Here is a 20,447-nt window from a genome sequence, read left to right as displayed (position 1 = left end):
TAAACTGGTTTTTTTTTAATGTTGTCCATTCATACCGCAGAATACTGTTCTTCATTATAAATGAATACTTATATATAAATGGAATATAAATACTTCCATTCATTTTTCTCCATCACCATCTTTCCAACCTATGTCACCACTGTGGTAGCCTCCTCCCATTGGTCCCCTGAGCTCCATCCTTGTCTGCCAGCAGTCTGTTCTCCACACAGCAGCCAGAAGGCTCTTTCTAAAATTAAATCAGACATGACTTTCCCCTTCCTCCTATGCTCCCCCTATTTTACTCTGAAAACAATTCAGGCTAATTCCATGGATCCCAATACATGTGTGTGTGCTGTCTCTTTAGTCATGTCCCACTCTTTGTGACTCCACGGACCGTAGCCCGCCAGGCTCCTCTGTCCATGGAATTCTCCAGGCAAGAATACTGAAGTGGGTTGCCATGCCCTTCTCCAGAGGATCTTCCCAACCCAGGGATCAAACCTTAATCATTTACGTCTCCTGCATTGGCAGGCAGGTTCTTTACCTCTAGCACCACCTGGAAACCTCACAGTAGAATATTATGCAGCCTTTAAAAGGAAGGAAATTGTCACACATGCTATAACATCAATGAACCTTGATGACATTATGCTAAAGGAAATAAGCAAGACACAGGAGGGCAAATAATGTATGATATCCTCAAATGAGGTCCCTGGAGGGGTCAAATTCATAGACACAGAAAGTAGGATGATAGTTGCCAGAGCCTTGGGGAGGGAGCAGGAAGTTAGTGTTTAACAGATCCAGGGTTTTAACTAGGGAAGATGTAAAAGTTCAGGAGATGGTTGGTGATGACGATTGAATGTACTTAATTGATTGTACTTAATATTGAATGTACTACGATGTGAATGTACTTAATGCCACTGAACTATACACTTAAAATGATTAAGATGGTAAATGTTTTGTGTATTTTACCACAATTAAAATTCCTTTCAAAAATACAGACAAGGACTTCCCTGGAAGTCCAGTGGTTAAGACTTTGTCTTCCAACACAGGGGGTGTAGGTTCAATCCCTGGTCAGGGGCCTAAGATCTCACATGCCTCATAGTCAAAAAGCCAAAACATGAAACAGAAGCAATGTTGTAACAGGGGCTTCCCCAATGGCTCGGTAGGTAAAGAATCCACCTGTAATGCAGGAGACACAGGAGATGCGGGTTTGATCCCTGTGTTGGGAACATCCCCTGGAGGAGGGCATGGCAACCCGCTCCAATATTTTTGTCTGGAAAATCCCATGGACAGAGGAGCCTGGTGGGCTACAGTCCAAAGGGTTGCAAAGAGTCAGACACAATTGAGCATGCACACACGCATGCAATTTTGTAACAAATTCAATAAAGACTTTAAAAATGGTCAGCATCAAAAATTTTTTGTTTTAAAAATACAGACAGACTGATGTAGGCAATATGTCCTCTGGAAGGCTGAGGAGGTAGAGAAGAAGGGAAAGAGGAAAGGGTGGGGAGTAAGCAACCCTCCCTAATGAAACACAGAGAGCTCCAAATCACAAGTCCCAGGCACAAGCTCTAAATTAGGGCCACTACTGTGGGCCACCTCTCCCATGGACGACTCCCATGACTTGCTCTGCAGGAAGTAGCCATGGGTATTTATTTCTTTACTGATTTCACTGGCTAATGATTTTTCCCAGTGATACCAGGAAGCCAGCTAGTGGTTGAGTACATGCATGCTAAGTTGCTTCAGTCATGTCCAGCAGTGGTCCAGGAAGGCCTTTTAGAGGAGGAATATCTGAGAGGCTTTCACAAAGACCAGATTGAAAAGTGGAACCTAGGGGGACAAAGGGGGCTTTCTTACTAAACATGTGCGTGCACGCACACACACTCACACACACACTCACACACACACACTCACACACACACTCACACACACACACTGTAAGCAGCTGGGTTCTAGTCCTGACTTTTCCACTGCCTGGCTTTAACTGTCACCCCAAGTTCCCCCATCTGGAAATGGAGGTGGCTGTAAGAGATGATCTCTGAGTCCATTAGGTTTGACCACTCCTGTGTGTAGTCTTGAGTGGAATGCTGGGGTCAAGGTCACCATCCTGGCAGGTCCAAGACTCCTGGGGGTGGGGTGTGGATTCAATATATTCACCTATGGACATCAGCTGAAGCTCCAGTACTATACTCCAATACTTTGGCAACTTGGTGTGAAGAGCCAACTCATTGGAAAAAAACTCTGATGCTGAGAAAGATTGAGGGCAGGAAGAGCAGGGAGCGACAGAGGATGAGATGGTTGGATGGCATCACCGACTCAACGGACATGAGTCTGAGCAAATTCCAGGAGATAGTGAAAGACAGGGAAGCCTAGCATGCTACTGTCTATGAGGTCGCAAAGAGTCAGATACGACATCATGATTGAATAAGAACAATGATGGACACCAGAGGGAAGGGGGATGGGATAAATTGAAAGATTAGAATTGACAAATACACACTATTTGGAGAAGGCGATGGCACCCCACTCCAGTACTCTTGCCTGGAAAATCCCATGGATGGAGGAGCCTGGTAGGCTGCAGTCCATGGGGTCGCTAAGAGTCGGACACAACTGAGCAACTTCACTTTCACTTTTCACTTTCATGCATTGGAGAAGGAAATGGCAACCCAGTCCAGTATTCTTGCCTGGAGAATCCCAGGGACGGAGGAGCCTGTTGGGCTGCCAGTCTATGGGGTCACATAGAGTCAGACATGACTGAAGCAACTTAGCAGCAGCAGCATGCACTCTATTACATATAAAATAGATAACTTAGAAGGACCTACTGTATATCACAGGGAACTCTACTCAGTGCTCTATAATGACCCATATGGGAAAAGAATTTTTAAAAGAGTGGATTTACATATATGTATCAATATAGCTGATTCACTTTGCTGTACAGCAGAAGCGAATGCAACATTGTAAAGTAACTATGGTGGTGGTTTAGTCACTAAGTCGTGTCCAACTCTCTGCAACACCATGGACTGTAGCCCACCAGACTCCTCTGTCCATAGATTTTCCAGGCAAGAATACTGGGGTGGGTTGCCAGTTCCTTCTCCAGGGGAATCTTCCCCACCCAGGGATCAAACCCTCATCTCTTGCATCTTCTGCTTGGCATGCAGATTCTTTACTGCTGTGCCACCTGGGAAGCCTTAAAGTAACTATATTTCAATAAAATGTTTATATATATATATATATATATATATATATATATATATATATATAAACAGGCCACCTGGGCCACATCTAACACCTGGTTGCAGTCTGCCTCCCATCCCAGCCACCATACACACAACCTTTCTAAAGGCTTGTCATGCCCTTGGTCTAACTCTATCCATGGCTCCCCACTCCCCAACCCTGGCGTCCAAAGCCCTTTGGGAGGTGAACCCTGCCCATTCTCCACCTCAGCCACAAAGATCCCCTTTGTCAGTCTGTTTTGGACCTGGCCCCTGCTTTCCTCACTTGGTTTGTAAATGCTGGTGCTCCTTAGAGTTTGGGCCTGGGTGGTCCTCTCCTCACCTTCTCTGCATGCCTCCTGAGACTCTCAACCCCTCCCCTGGCCGCCAAGACCCATCTCTGAGGTCCCTCCCATGTCTCAGTGCCCCGCAGTAGGTCCAGCCAACTCCTGGATATTCCCCCAAAGGTACCCCCCAGACCCTCAGATTCACCTCACCTCCTACCTCCCTCCTTCTTCCTCCATCCAATCTGTTGTCAGCTCCATCCTAAACATCCTTCACTTCCATTCATTTTTCTCCATCTCCATCTTTCCAACCTATGTCACCACTGTGGTAGCCTCCTCCCATTGGTCCCCTGAGCTCCATCCTTGTCTGCCAGCAGTCTATTCTCCACACAGCAGCCAGAAGGCTCTTTCTAAAATTAAATCAGACATGACTTTCCCCTTCCTCCTATGCTCCCCCTATTTTACTCTGAAAACAATTCAGGCTAATTCCATGGATCCCAATGCCCTGTATAGCCTGTCCCTACTGACCCGCTCCAATTGTGTCTCCCACCACTTCCCCTGGGACTCACTCAACTCTGGCCACTGCAGCCACAGGCCAAGTTCATTCCTACCTCTGAGCCTTTGCACATGCTGTTGCCTCCACCTGGCATGTCTTTCCCCCAGCTCTGCCCATGCTGACTTCCCCTCATCCTCCAGGCCCAGCTCTGCCCCTAACGGTTCATTTTACTGCAATCATCCACCTCCCCTCCTTTGTTCTTGACAGAATTGTTGAGTACCTGCTGTATGCAGTGGCTTTCACAGTCAGGCATGTCTTTCATTTTTCTAGTAACCCTCAGAGGAAATTGAGGGGTTCTTTAGTGGAGTTGCAGCAAAAGCCCCCTCCTCCACCCAGGAAAATCCCAGCTGATATCCCAACCAACGAAATGTCTTCCTGAATTGAAATGGGAAGAAATTGGAACAAGATAAAGCATGATCTCTGGAAAAGTGGTCCCTGCTCCAGGTGGGTTGCTGGAAAGGGAGGACCAGAGAAACCCTGTTCCCACCTCATCATCCCCCAGGCCAGGTACAGGCTGCAGTCTTTCCCAGGGCAGATATCAGCTCTACTCCTTGCAGAAGAAAACACACATGCTGTGGATCCCCAACTGGTTCTCACCCTGGGAGCCTCAATTTTCTCATCCACATAATGGGAATAAAAGAAAGAGGTCCATCTGATGCTAATGGGAAGAGTTCAACAAATGGGTGCATTGAGGAGTTCCTTTACTTTTTTCATCTGGGTTCCTCAAACAAGAGCACTTCTGTCCAATGCCCCTCCCCCAAAAGAAGGTGCTACAAAAAGTTTTGAGGTGCTGCAACTGCTGTAGGAAACAGTTTGGTGGTCTCACAAAAAGTTAAATACAGAATCACCCGATGACCCAGCAATTCCACTCCTAGTGAGGTGAAAGTCATTCAGTTGTGTCTGACTCTTTGTGACCCCATGGACTATAGAATCCATGGAATTCTCCAGGCCAGAATACTGAAGTGGGTAGCCTTTCCCTTCTTCAGGGGATCTTCCCAACCCAGGATTTGAACCCAGGTCTCCTGCACTGCAGGTGGATTCTTTACCAGCTGAGCCACAGGGGAAGCCCAAGAATACTGGAGTGGGTAGCCAATTCCTTCTCCAGCAGAGCTTCCCAACCCAGGAATCGAATCAGGGTCTCCGGCATTGCAGGCAGATTCTTTACCAACTGAGCTATCAGGGAAGCCTGAGGTGTATAGCCAAAAGAATTGAAAACAGTGACTTAGATACTTGTGTACAAATATTCATAGCAACACTGTTCACAACCACCAAAAGATGGGAGCAACCCAAATGTCCATCAATTGATGGTGGATAAATATCACATAGTGTATCTATACAGTGGAATATTATTCAGCCACATAAAGGAATGAAGCATTGACACATGCTACAACATGGATGAACCTCAGAAATATCATGCTGAGTGAAAGAAGCAAGACACAAAAGCCCATGTATTGTATAATCCGATTTATATGAGATATCCAGAGTAGGTAAATCCATAGAGACAGAAAGCAGATTCGTGGTTGCCAGGGGCTGGGGGTGGGGAAGGGGAAAAGACTGCTAATAGGTATGGGGTCTCCTTTCAGGCTGATGAAAATGTTTTGGAAATAGACACATGCAATGATTGCACACATTGTGAATGTATTGATACTAAATGCCACTGGATTGTTCCCTTTAAAATAGTTATTTTAGGGACTTTTCTGGTGGTCCAGTGGCTAAGACGCCCAGCTCCCAGTGCTAGGGGCCCCAGGTTCGATCCCCAGTTGGGGAACTAGATTCCATATGCTGCAGCTAAAACATCCTGCATGTTGCAATGAAGATCGAAGATCCTGCGTCCAGCAACTAAGACCCAGCACAGCCAAATAAATGAATAACTAAACACAAAAGTATTTTTAGTTATTTTATATTAGATGAATTTTGCCTCAATTTTTTAAGTGCAATACAAAGTTTGAGGACCCATGGGAAATTTATCCTGGTGGCTGCCTCTGGAAGGAAACTGGCGGAACTGGGAGCAGGACTGAAAGAGAGACCCACCTTTCCCTCTCCAACCTTGGGGGACTTTCTGACTTTCTATACCTTGAGCACATATTGAAGTAGCAGTTGCTAAGTCACTTCAGTCATGTCTGACTCTGTGCAACCCCAGAGACGACAGCCCACCAGGGTCCCCCATCCCTGGGATTCTCCAGGCAAGAACACTGGAGTGGGTTGCCATTTCCTTCTCCAATGCATGAAAGTGAAAAGTGAAAGTGAAGTCGCTCAGTCGTGTCATAGCGACCCCATGGACTGCAGCTCACCAGGCCCCTCTGTCCATGGGATTTGCCAGGCAAGAGTACCGGAGTCGGTTGCCATTGCCTTCTCCGAAGTAGCAGTAGTAGAAGCAAACATCTACTTCTGATTTATTGAGAGGCTTTATGCCAAAGCCTTTGACTGTGTGGATCACAACAAACTGTGGAAAATTCTGAAAGAGATGGGAACACCAGACCACCTGACCTGCCTCTTGAGAAACCTGTATGCAGGTCAGGAAGCAACAGTTGGAACTAGACACGGAACAACAGACTGGTTCCAAATTGTGAAAGGGGTACATCAAGGCTGTATATTGTCACCCTGCTTATTTAACTTATATGCAGAGTACATCATGAGAAACACTGGGCTGGAGGAAGCACAAGCTGGAGGAGGGCTGGAGGAGGCACAATCAAGATTGCCGTGAGAAATATCAATAACCTCAGATATGCAGATGACGCCACCCTTATGGCCGAAAGCGAAGAAGAACTTAAGAACCTCTTGATGAAAGTGAAAGAGGAGAGTGAAAAAGTTGGCTTAAAACTCAGCTTTCAGAAAACTAAGATCATGGTATCCGGTCCCATCACTTCATGGCAAATAGATGGGGAAACAATGACAGAGTTTTTGGGGGGGCTTCAAAATCACTGCAGATGGTGACTGCAGCCATGAAATTAAAAGATGCTTGTTCCTTGAAATAAAAGTTATGACCAACCTAGACAGCATATTAAAAAGCAGAGAAATAAATTTACCAAAAAACATCCTTCTAGTCAAAGCTATGATTTTTCCAGTAGTCATGTACAGATGTGAGAGTTGGACTATAAAGAAAGCTGAGCATTAAGAATTGACACTTTTAAACTGTGGTGTTGGAGAAGACTCTTGAGAGTCCCTTGGACTTCAAGGAGATCCAACCAGTCCATCCTAAAGGAGATCAGTCCTGAATATTTATTGGAAGGACTGATGCTGAAGCTGAAACTCCAATACTTTGGTCACCTGATGCAAAAAGCTGACTCATTTGAAAAGACCCTGATGCTGGGAAAGATTGAAGGTGGAAGGAAAAGGGGATGACAGAGGATGAGATGGTTGGGTGGCATCACCGACTCAATGGACATGAATTTGGGTCAACTCCAGGAGTTGGTGATGGACAGGGAGGCCTGACGTGCTGCAGTACATGGTGTTGCAAAGAGTAAGACATGACTGAGCAACTGAACTGAACTAAGCACATATTGACCACTCAAAATTGTTTTAACTGTGAAAATTAGTGAATTGTGCAACCCAAAGAATGAACTCTACTTTAAACTGTGGACTTTGATTAGTAATAATGTTCTATATTGGTTCACCAATTATAACAAATGCACCATGCTGATGGGAGATGTTAATAACAAGGGAGTTGTGGGGGGCAGGTGTTGGAGCTCTGTACTTTCTGGGTAATTTTTCTTTAAACCTAACACTGCTCTAAAAGGTAAAGTCTAGAATTGGGTGGGGAGCATTGAAATACATATATTACCAAATGTAAAACAGAGAGCTAATGGGAAATTGCTGTATAACAGGGTGTTCAACCTGGTGCTCTGTGACAACCTAGATGGTAGGGATGGGGTGTGAGGTGGGAGGGATGTTCAAGATGGAAGGGACATATGTATACCTTTGGCTGATTCATGATGCTGTATCACAGAAACCAACACAACATTGTAAAGCAATTATCCTCCATTTAAAAAGAAATAAAGTTGAATTTTTTTAAACAAATAAAAATATAATTCTCTATTTTTTAAGAAAAATTAATTAATTGATAGCACAGTGAACTATATTCAATATACTATGATAAACCATAATCAAAAAGAATATAAAAAAAGAGCAGAGAAGCATATTTGGGGATTCAGGCAGCTATTCCTTTTCTTAATATGGGTGCTGGTGACATGTGGGGGATCACTGTGAGGAAACACCAGTTCTAGAATGTGCACTTTCTGGTATATATATTGTACTTCAACTAAAAAAAATTAAAAATAAAATGAAGAGGTGTTAGGGGGTTGCATTATCCTTCAAAATGCATTTTGGATTCAAATCACAGATCTGCCCCTCCCCAAGTAAGCAGCCTGGAGTGGGCCCAGTCCCCATCCTCGGCTTCCATTTTCCAATCTGTAAAATGGGTTAATAATAACAGGACCTCCCCCTTAAGGATGTTTGGAACACTTCAGTGAGATAAGGCTTGGCACATAGCATGCAAAATTTCAGCCATTATTCCTATTTCTATTAGCATTTTATGGAAGTGAGAGAAATTCAAAGCTGGCACTCTCAAGACCATGTGGGAAGCTGGCACGCCGGTTCCTCTCTGCACCAGCCCCTAATCTCATTCCAGAAGCCAAGAAAGGCCTTCAGCAGACCTGCCATGGCAGAGGTGACCCCACCCACCCTACTTGGGCGGTCATTATCTGAAGATGGAGATGCCAGCGACTGGCTCCAAAGCCAGCCCACGCCCATGGAGCGCTGGTTTGTCAGGTTAGCCCAGCCTGCAAACGGGGACTTGTCATTCAAGGCGTGCGGCCTCCTGAGAAGGAATGCAGCAATGTGGACCCTGACCCACCAGAAACCATATGTCTACCTCTCCTTGAGCCACACGTACTACGCATCCTACCTCTGCCCCCACCCACAAAGTGGCCTGACAAACAAGTACCCAACACTGACTGGCCCCAATACCTCACATCCCAGCCCTGCTCTCCATCCCGTCTCGCAGCCTGTTTTCAAGACAGTCTGCCCCTGTGACCCCCCATCTATGCCAAAGGGCTGTCCCAGGCACAACTCTTATTTTTCTAAAGTGCCAAGCCCCAGATGGTATGAGCCAGAAGGGGGCCTACCCCCAAATTTCTGGGCTTCTGAGAAAGAGATTCAGGGGGGCAGTTTCAAGGGCAGGGCCAAATTGGCAGTTCAGGGTGTGAAGTCGGGGAGTCTCAACACAGCTTTGGACATATTGTAGGCATTGGCTTGCAGTTACTTTGGCCCAAAGGAAATCCTGACAGAAAAAGAAGCTTAAAAGACACCAGTAATCTAGCTCATTCCAGGGCTGCAGTTGTCTCTGTCCATCCAGAGTAACCACACTTGGATGTGCACCTCAAAAAGGACTCCATGAAGCTCTGCCTCTTAGCTGTGTGACCTCAGGGCAGTGTCCATACACCTCTTGGAGCCTGTTTCCTCATCCAAAAGACAGGAACCGTATTACCCACTTCCTGGGGCTGAGATGACATTTCCACGATTTTTAATCGGCTCAGCTCAGTGCTTGATCAAGGACAAGAAGTCCTTGATCCAAAGTATCTCTCATGGCGGTTGGTACTGCCATCACATTCATTATTGTTGCCCTGCCATTCGAGGATTTAAAGAATCATGCCCACGTCTTACCAGGGAGGAGAAATGAGGTCCCAGTCTCTGAATGTCCCCAGAGTCATCCAAGCACCTCTGCAGATACAAACTCAGGTCACGGCAGGACACTAGTCTGGATCTAATGTTACTGCTCCGAAACCCAAGCTGGGCTATACCAAGAGGCAGCAGCCATCGGAAAGTACCCAGGATTTTGGGGTCAGCCAGGGCTGGTTTGTTCAAATCCCAGCTCCCTAACTGTTTCCCTCCTACCTCCAGCCTGAGACTTATCAGCTGACGGGCCTCAGTTGCCTTGTGGTGCTCCCAGCTGGCTAGCCACCCCGTGGTCCAAGCGGGCCAGTTCTGACCCCTGGGACACAACGGAACATAATTTCTTTATTATACGACAGACATCAGCTGGGAACAACAGCAGGACCTCACACAATCCTCCCAGCCAACTGTGGGGACCTAGGCAGGCATCCTCTTTTCATAGAGGGGCTCTTGGAGGCTCTATGCCTGCGAGGTGTGTGACCCAGGCGGGACCACAAGCCTAAAGTTCACCAGCGGCATGCAGGCTTCCCTTTAAGACAAGGTGAAGTGAAATCCCAGTGACCCCGATCAGTCTTAAGGAGGCGTCATAGGGCTGGGCTTGGATGCGTCTACAATGACCTGATGAGGAGCCTGTGCCTTCTTAAGATCTGGGTCTGCATGGAAACCCGGAGAGAAGCATGTATCCAGGACTCCTAGGCTTACAACAGGAGAAACTTCGCACAGATGCACAGACGGTCGGAGATACGGTCGGGAATACACACACACACACACACACACACACACACACACACACACACACACACACCAGAGTCCCTTACAGGCAGTCCCCTCTTGGGTCCTGGGGATCCCTGGGGCCCACGGTGCCCCCGGCAGCCGCCGCGCTCAGCCGCTCGCACCCGTGGTACCAGCCCGAGAGCTGGTGCACCTCGGGTTACCGCGCTGGGCTGCCGCCCCTTCTAGGTTACAGCCCGCCCTTCCCCACACGCACTCACCCTGCGGGTCTCGGCCTCCCGCCCTCGATCCAGATCTGCCTGAACCGCAACCTCGGCTCTGACCGCACAGTCAGGCAACCCAGCCCTTTAAGCCGCCCAGCCGGCCGGCCGGGACGGGAGGCCCGCCCCGGGCACGCCCCCGATCTCAACAGCCTCTGGGCGGCGACTGAGGCGCGGCCCCCAGAGACGGGAGAAAATGAGAGACTTGGAGACTTGGAGGTGTGGACAGGAGCAGAAAGAGAAAGACACCGGAGGCCTCAGTGAGAGAGAGTGACAGGTGGAAAGATGGAGAACAAGATGCTGAGATAGAGACAGGTGAAGAGACAGACTTAAGATACCCAGAGGTCCCAGACCATTAGGCTTCCTGCCGCCCTGACTGCCTTTGGCGCCTTTATCCCCCTCTGGACCACTGTCTAGGACCCACCTCCCATACCAGCACCCCTCATGGCCCCCAATCCAGGGCCTGCTCCCAAGCTGGAACAGGGGTCCGTAAGCCAGCACCAGCAGGGCCCCAGGAGCCTCCTCTGGGATCCCCAGAAATCCTCAAACTCCAACAGCCCTTGGGAGCCAGCTCTCCTGCTCCCTCTGGATCTCAGGTCCAACCCACCCCCCTGGGGCTCTGCAACCAGGAAGATTTCCAGATTCAACAGGCACCACAGACTCTTTTTCTGCTCCTCCCACTCCACCCATCTCCTGCTAGCCACCTTGACTCCTCCAGCTAGGATGTTGTCCTTGGCCAGCTCACCTGCTCCAGAAGTGCCCGGATACAGTCAGGCAGCCTCCAGACATGAGGCACATACCATTGCCTGGTCTGACCTGGGAAAGAGGGCAGGCAGGTAGGAGGACTCACAGCTGGCCTCCAGCTCCCCATGGTCTTCCCAGAGCAAAGCAAATGACCTTGCACATACTGGATCCCCAAAACTATCTGTCAAAGGGGGGAGAAAAAACCCTGGAGAGCAAAGGCCCAAGCTCTTATTTCAAGGCCATCTAGGGAACCTGAAGTACAGGCTGCAGGCTTGAGGGGAGACATCTCCCCTCAAGACTGTCCAGATTCAGGCAAGGGCCAGGTCAAACAGAGAAGCCTGAAGCTATGAGAAAATAATGGTCCCCTCTTAATGAGCTCCAGAGTTAAAACTATAGTAAACCATAAAGAAATTGAAGAAAGGGCAAAGATGTTCAGATTTCCTCCCCCGGAGGACCACCATTCCGAAGCCTTTTGATTTATCAAAAAAAAAAATAAGTTCTGGATGCAGCTACAGACTTAGTGAGGGGCAGGTGAACCAGTCCTGGCTCAGGGGGCTGATGAGGCAGGAGGTCTGGTTAGCCTGATGGAAGGGCCAAGAGATGGAGCAGGCCCAGAGCAGCACTGGACTCTCAGAAGACAGAGCCAGGGATCAAGGTCAAATGCAAAGCTGTATAGCACAGTGGTAGACTGTGAACTCTGAAGAGTTCAAATGGCTTCTTCACTTACTATATGTCCACCTCAGAAGGTTGTCAGAATGCTTTAGGGAAGCTGTTCTCACCTAAGGCAATTCTGCCGCCCACCCCCACCCCCCATCCCTGCTCCCTAGACACCTTTGGCAATGTCTGGAGATACGTTTGATCATCACATCTGGGAGCTGGGGTACTACTGGCGTCTTGTGGGTAGAGGCCAGGGATGCTGCTAAACACCCTACGATGCCCACACCGGAGAGCCTCTCACAGCAGAGAAAGTCAACAAGGCCCAGGTTGAGAAACCCTGTTTCAAGGTGTAAGGAGCACTTTTGTTTTTCCCTTGGACTGCAAGGAGATCCAACCAGTCCATTCTAAAGGAGATCAGTCCTGGGTGTTCTTTGGAAGGACTGATGCTAAAGCTGAAACTCCAATACTTTGGCCACCTCATGTGAAGAGTTGACTCATTGGAAAAGACTCTGGTGCTGGGAGGGATTGGGGGCAGGAGGAGAAGGGGACGACAGAAGATGAGATGGCTGGATGACATCACCAACTCGATGGACATGAGTTTGAGTGAACTCCGGGAGTTGGTGATGGACAGGGAGGCCTAGCATGCTGCAGTTCATGGGGTCCCAAAGAGTTGGACACGACTGAGTGACTGAACTGAACTGAACTGAACTGAAGTACTATGTAAGGGCTGACTGCTATTATTAACCACCAGGAAGCTTCCAGCCTTCTCCCTCACCAGCAAATACTGATTGCTAATTCCATGTCCTGTTTCAGAGATAGCCAAGACTTCCCTACCCAGTCCACGTGCAAGTCCCGCTTTAGCTTGGCTCTGTCTTCCCTTGAGAATGGGGTCTTCCTAAGAGTGCGCCTCCCCCCTCAAGACTAGCCAGTGCTGAGCTGAGCAGCCATTGGCTCAGAATTAGTCCATACAACAGTGAAGTACCCACTGTGTTCTAAGCATTGTTTTAGAGCTGGGAATATGGCAGAGAATAAAAACAGACCAAATACCTGTCCTCATGGAACTGAGATTCAAGTGGGGAAAATAGATACAGATATTTCCACCAGTAAAGGGATATAACACAGGGTTTTGCCATGAGGTAGAAAAGGTTCTACTATATGAAGTTAGGTATCAGTTTTCCAGCTAAAATCTGAATAATGAAAATAAATGTCAAATCACATTGAACATCCTGAATATACACAAGTTTTATTTGTCAATATACTTAAATCAAACTAGGAAAAGAATACACTTTCAGGAATGAATGAATTTTTACAAGTCTGAACCTTACAGAAAATACTCTGACTGGTTTCCAAAGCATAATACAAATATCCTTAGCTATTCAGTCTACTAGTCTTATTTTTATTTTATTTTATTTTAGGCAGAGAAAGGTTTGTTGCAGGGCCAAGCAAGGAGAACAGGTGGCTCATGCTGAAAAAGAACCTGAACTCAAGCCTGGTAATTTTATATGTCACACAGAGGAACATTTTCTATTCATTTTCTATTTTATATATTTATATTATGTGAGAGATTTGTCTTCATATGTAGAAGAAAAAATACACTTGGCCTGAACATTAAATCCCCAGTCTCATGGGTGTAATAACTGCAATATGAATTTTGCTTGAAATAAATAAGGCTTGAAAGGAAAAGCACCAAGAGAAAACTATTAAGTAATAGAAAGGTAAGACCTAGTCAGGGCAAAAATGGTGACAGGTGATTGTGAATGGCTGAAATTTCAGAATCCAAAACCATCTGGATTAAGATAAAGACAGAGGAGGAGGCTGAAAATCCCTGAATTTGAGTTTTGGAAGAATTAGGGCACTGGTCTTTCCCAAATTCCAGACAGAGGCAGAGGGCTCAAAACTTGAAGGAGAGAATTCTAGAACAAATGTAAGATGCCCCACTTGCCCCAATGGGTGGTAAATGTGGGTGATTACTTTCTCTGTCATTTTCATGAAGTTCTCAGTAGGTGGCGAGAGTGGGAGGGAGTAGTGTTTAGAGGTGAAGGAAAGGATATACAAATAATTGAAGCTTTGCTGCTAGGAGAAGGCAGAAGGGAGGCCAGAGGAGGCAACTGAGGGATGTGACATCTGAGCCAGGACTTCAGGGAGAGGTTGGATTTCAACAGGTGCGGGGGAGCGGGTGGGGCTCCAGCACAGAGACAGCCGAGGAGGTGGCTGGGCAGGTGGGTTTCCCTGGCCTTGGGGTGTGAGAGACAGGCAGGCTGGAGGCATCCAGTCCGAGTGCCTGAGGGTTGACCTGGTGAGCAGTGGGGAGCCGTAGATGGTACTGGAACAGGGAAGAAGCCCCCCATTGGTTGTTCTGTTTTGTTTAATGTTTATTTATTTATTTTGGCTGTGCTGGGTCCACAGGTGTTTCTCTAGTTGCAGTCCGGGGGCTCCTCTCTAACTGTTTGATACAGGCTTCTCATTGCGGTGTCTTCTCCATTGTGGAGCACAGGCTGTAGGCGCTCCGGCTTCAGCAGTTCTGGCTCCCGGGCTCCAGAGCATGGCCCAGTAGTCATGTGGCACAGGCTTAGTTGCTCCGTGGTGTGTGGGATGTTCCCGAATCAGGAATCAAACACCTCCTCCTCTGTCTACTGCACTGGCAGGCAGATTCTTTGCCAGGGAGCCACCAGGGAAGCCCTGGTTATTGGTGGGGTTGTTTTTAATCTTAATTTTTTTTTTTTTTTTTTGGCTGTGCTGTGTGGCTTGTGAGATATTAGCTCCCTGACCAGGGATTGAACCTCAGCCCTTGGCAATGACAGTGTGGAGTCCTAACCATTGGACCACTAGGAAATTCCCAGTTGGTTTGTTTTAAAGCACATTGGAGCTTAATTTTTTTTAATTTAATTTTACTTTTAATTGGAGGATAATCACTTTACAGTATTGTGTTGCTTTCCACCATAAATCAGCATGAATCAACCATAGGTACATGTATGTCCCTCCCTCCTGAGCCTCCCTCCCAATTCCCATCCCATCCCACCCCTCCAGGCTGTCACTGGTGGGTGTCCTCATTGGTGCCTCGCGGGATGTGGGTTTCTAGGGGACTGAGGAGGAGAGGAGAGGGTTTCAGCCCAGCTTTTCTGCCCTGAGAGATGGAGACAAGGAAGGAGGAGCAAGCTGAGAGGCCTGGGGATGCGGAATCACTGAGAGTAGGCTTCCTGGCTGTGCGACCTCAGGTAAGTCACATGATCCCTGTGAGACTCCATCCCTGGACAGATAAAATGCAGGCGATGACCAGGAGATGAGACTGCGTTTGCAGTGCCCCATGCTTGGTACAGAGCATGGGCTGGACAAGTGTCAGCACAAGTTTCAGGTTTGATTTGGGCTATCCTAGCAGTTCTCAACTGGGACAGATTGTTCACCCAGAGAACATTTGGCAACGTCTGAAGACACTTTGGGTTGTCAGACTGCAGAGTGGGAGGTGCTACATGGATCAATCTAGTGGGTGGAGACCAGGGACGCTGTTCAGCATCCTATGATGCAAAGGATGTCCCCCACAGCAGAGAATGATCTGGCCCCAAATGTCAGCAGTGCCAAGGCTGAGACACCCTGACTTACCTTGAGTCTGAAAAAGACCTCTTGGCCATGCATGCAGGCACCCAGGAGGCAGCTAGAACTATCATGAGCAGTGTGTCTGTGACTCACCTGCACTGGGAAGACAGTAGATGCCAACATAATGTGTCAGTGATATTATTCCAGCAGTTGGACTGAGAAGAGGATGGGAAGAAGAAGTGTTGATCACAGCTGCATTTAGAAAGAGGACAGGCAGAGGCATGGAGCTGGAGGTGGAGATAGGTCACGTCGGGAAGGTGGAGGAAGCCAGGTAAGAAGCAGCATCACCTGTGCCAGAGGTCAAGAGGCCCAGACACTAACAAGAGTCAGGACTGTGTGATTACCAAGTCACCAGAGTCCTCAGCCAGGCTCAACAGACTGAGGTCAGAGTAGGAGGGGAGGAAGTGGAGGCCATGATCGGACTAGGGAGATGATACCAGAAAGACACCTGGAAGTGAGTAAAGGTAGAGCATGGCTCAGTATGGGGAAGGGCTCCAGAAGCCCACAGCAGGCTTTAAGGGGCAGAGATTAAAAGAAGAGAGCTTTCCTCATGGACTGAAGATGGTGCAACCACCATGGGAAAAGTTTGGTCATTCCTTTTTAGAGGAATAAAATTACCATATGAACCAAATTCCACTCCAAAGTATATGCCCAAAAGAACTGAAAACAGGGACTCACACAGACATATGAATATATACATTTATAGCAGCATTATTTACAGTAGTCGGGAGGTGGCAACAATCCACGTGTCCATCAGTGGATGAATGGATAAACAATTATGCAGTATCTGTACGATGGAGCATAACTCAGCTAGGAAGGAGAGTGTGGGACAAATGGAGAGAGTAGCATGGAACATATACACTAACATATGTGAAATAGATAGCCACTGGGAACTTGCTGTATGACTCAGGGAACACAAACAAGGGCTCTGTGACAACCAAGATGGGTGGGATGGGGTGGGAAGAAGGAAGGAGGCTCCAGAGGGAGGGGACATATGTAGACCTATGTTGATGTATGGCAGAAACCAACACAATATTATGATTATCCTTCAATTAAAAATAAATAAATTTTTTAAAAAAGAATAAAGAAGCATTGATTCATTGACAGTGTGATGAAACTTGAAACAATTATGCCAAATGAAAGGAGTCAGACAGGAAAGGCCATACACTGTATGATTCCACTTATATGAAATGTCCAAGAATAGGTAAATACATAGAGACAGAAAGCTGATTAGTGGTTACCGGGGACTTGATGGAGGGGCAATAAGGAGCCAATACCAAGCAGGGGATGGATATAAGATCTCCTTTTTGGGGTGATGAAAAATTTTGGAACTAGAGTGAAGAGATGGTGACACAATATTTGTGAATATACTATGGCCACTGAATTGTAAGTTTTTAAATGATTAATTTTTATTGTTATTGTTCACTAGCTAAATCATGTCCAGCTCCTTGTGAATCCATAGGCTGCCGCATGCCAGGCTTTCCTGTCCTGCATTATGTCCTGGAGTTTGCTCAAATTCATGTTCATTGAGTCAGTGATGCCATCCAACCATCTCCTCCTCCTCTTCCCGCTTCTCCTCCTGCCCTCAATCTTTCCCAGCATCAGGGTCTTTTCCAGTGAGTCACCTCTTCGCATCAGGTGGCCAAAGTATTGGAGCTGCAGCTTCAGCATCAGTCCTTCCAATGAATATTCAGGGTTGATTTCCTTTAGGATTGTCTGGTTTGATCTTGCAGTCCAAGAGACTCTCAAGAGTCTTCTCCTGCAACACAATTTGAAAGCATCTATTCTTTGACACTCAGCTTTCTTTATGGTCCAACTCTCACATCTGTACATGACTATTGGGAAAACCATTGCTTTGACTAGACAGACCTTTGTTGGCAAAGTGATATCTCTTCTTTTTAATATACTGTCTAGCTTTGTCAGAGCTTTTCTTCCAAGGAGCAAGTGTCTTTTACTTTCATGGCTGCAGTAACCGTTTGCAGTGGTTTTGGAGCCCAAGAAAATAAAATCTGTCACTGTTTCCACTTTTTCCCCTTCTATTTGCCATGAAGTGATGGGACTGGATGCCATGATCTTAGTTTTTTGAATGTTGAGTTTTAAGCCAGCTTTTTCACCCTCATCTTTCACCCTCATTAAGATGCTCTTTAGTTCCTCTTCGCTTTCTGCCATTAGAGTGGTATCATCCACATATCTGAGGTTGTTGATATTTCTCCTGGCAATGTTGATTCCAGCTTATGATTCATTGATCTTGGCATTTCCCATGATGCATATAAGTTAAATAACCAGGGTGACAATATATAGCTTTGTCATACTCCTTTCCCAATTTTGAACCAGGCCAGTTCCATGTCCAGTTGTAAGTTGCTTCTTGACCTGCATACAGGTTTCTCAGGACACAGGTAAGATGGTCTGATATTGCCATCTCTTTAAGAGTCAAACGCTTTAGTGTAATCAATGAAGCAGAAGTAGATGTTTTTCTGGAATTCCCTTGCTTTCTCTATGATCTAATGAATGTTAGCAATTTGATCTGTGTTTCCTCTGCCTTTTCTAAACCTAGCTTGTACCTCTGGAAGTTCTTAGTTTATGTACTGCTGAAGCTTGACTTGAAGGATTTTGGGCATAACCTTACTAGCATGTGAAATGAGTGTAATTGTGGGTGGTATTACTTTGCCAACAAAGGTCCGTCTAGTCAAGGCTATGGTTTTCCCAGTGGTCATGTATGGATGTGAGAGTTGGACTGTGAAGAAAGCTGAGCACAGAAGAATTGATGCTTTTGAACTGTGGTGTTGGAGAAGACTCTCGAGAGTCCCTAGGACTGCAAGGAGATCCAACCAGTCCATTCTGAAGGAGATCAGCCCTGGGATTTCTTTGGAAGGAATGATCCTGAAGCTGAAACTCCAGTACTTTGGCCACCTCATGTGAAGAGTTGACTCATTGGAAAAGATTCTAATGCTGGGAGGGATTGGGGGCAGGAGGAGAAGGGGACGGCAGAGGATGAGATGGCTGGATGGCATCACTGACTCGATGGACGTGAGTCTGAGTGAACTCTGAAAGTTGGTGATGGGCAGGGAGGCCTGGTGTGCTGCAATTCATGGGGTCGCAAAGAGTTGGACACGACTGAGCGACTGAACTGTACTGACTGACTGACTGTGGGTGGTATGAACATTCTTTGGCATTTCCCTTCTTTGGGATTGGAATGAAAACTGACTTTTTCCAGTCCTGCGGCCACTGCTGAGTTTTCCAAATTTGCTGACATATTGAGTGCAGCACTTTTAACAGCATCATCATTTAGGATGTTAAATAGCTCAACTGGAATTCCATCATTTCCACTAGCTTTCTTTGTAGTAGTGCTTCTTGTGACCCACTTGACTTCGCACTCCATGGCGTCCAGCTCTAGGTGAGTCACCACACCATCCTGGTTATCCGGGTCATTAAGATCTTTTTTGTACAATTCTTCTGGGCATTCTTGCCACCTCTTCTTAATCTTATCTGCTTCTGTTAGGTCCTTACCATTTCAGTCCTTTATCGTGCCCATCCTTGCATGATATGTTCCCTTGCTAACTCCAATTTTCTTGAAGAGATCTCTAGGCCTCCCAACTCTCTTATTTTCTTCTATTTATTTGCATTGTTCACTTAAGAAGGCCTTCTTAATCTCTCTTTGCTGTCCTCTCGAACTCTCTGTTCAGTTGGCTATATCTTCCCTTTCTCCCTTACCTTTCAGTTCTCTTCTTTTCTCAGCAGTTTGTAAGGCCTCCTCAGACAACCACTTTGCCTTCTTGCATTTCTCTCTTTTGGGGATGGCTTTGGTCACTGTCTCCTGTAGAGTGTTACAAATCTCTGTCCATAGTTCTTCAGGCACTCTGACTACCAGATCTAATCCCTTGAATCTATTCGTCACTGCCACTGTATAATCATAAGGGATTTGATTGAGGTTAACTTTATATTATGCGAATTTAACCTCAGTCTTAAAAAAGAGAGAGTTCTGAAACAGAGTACTCAAATGGGGTAATTTGAAAAAGGTTTAATAAAAGCACTATTTTCAAGTGGATAATACAGTACCCCAGAATGGTTCCTGGTGACAACCAGGAACCATTACCACCCCTGAGACTGGAGCCAAGGAGTAAATGGTTACTACAACTTGGACCAGATCAGGCTATGTGGAAAGGACTGCCTGGCAGGGGTCATGAACCTTTGGCCAAGAGCCTCAGCCTGCCTGCACAAACTACACGGGAAAGGGGATGAGGTAGAAATACACTGATCTCACTCTCCTCCCTCCCTCCCATGCCTGCTGTGGCTCCCCATTGGTTGAACCCATCTGTAAGTCACAAGGCAAAAGAGCTGCTTGAGTGGTCCTTAGCAGTCTCTCCTAGGACACAAAATAGGGGACAAAGATCTGGGGAGCTCTGGAGCCAAGATGAGAGCAGTTCAGGAGTTCTGGGTGAATAAGGGAGCAAACCACCCTTTCCAACTCATCACTCACCACTTTCTTGCTCATAGTCCACACACCAGTCACTTGAGACCATTTCTTACCAAACTCACCAAGGCCATCTCCCACTTCAAAGCCTGTGTACATGCTCTTCCTTCTGCCTAGAATTCTGTTCCTTCTCACCTGCTCAGCTAACTTCTATTTATCCTTTAGGTCTCAGCTCTGAGGGCTTCCCCAGCTTCTGTCTTCAGTTCAAAAATCATACTCAAGGCAGCCATAGCTCCCATGCATCTTCAGTCACAGAAAAATTATTCTTGAAATGGTCTGTTCAGTGACTGTCTCCCT

The 20,447-nt window shown here is 46.8% G+C and overlaps 1 protein-coding gene across 1 annotated transcript in view; it reads right to left on the bottom strand.

Annotated features, from left to right (window-relative positions):
- Nucleotides 1-10,791, bottom strand: part of LOC102415308 (cytochrome P450 4F22) — a 36,266-nt gene extending 25,475 nt beyond the window's left edge. Inside the window, exon 1 of the mRNA XM_006047685.4 lies at nucleotides 10,688-10,791. The gene's annotated coding sequence lies outside the window, so the exon portion shown is untranslated. The remainder of the gene's footprint in view (nucleotides 1-10,687) is intronic.
- Nucleotides 10,792-20,447: the final 9,656 nt, after the last annotated feature.

Source organism: Bubalus bubalis, chromosome 9 (genome assembly GCF_019923935.1).
Source record: "Bubalus bubalis isolate 160015118507 breed Murrah chromosome 9, NDDB_SH_1, whole genome shotgun sequence".
NCBI classification, from domain to species: domain Eukaryota; kingdom Metazoa; phylum Chordata; class Mammalia; order Artiodactyla; family Bovidae; genus Bubalus; species Bubalus bubalis.
This window is presented reverse-complemented; position numbering and strand designations above follow the sequence as displayed.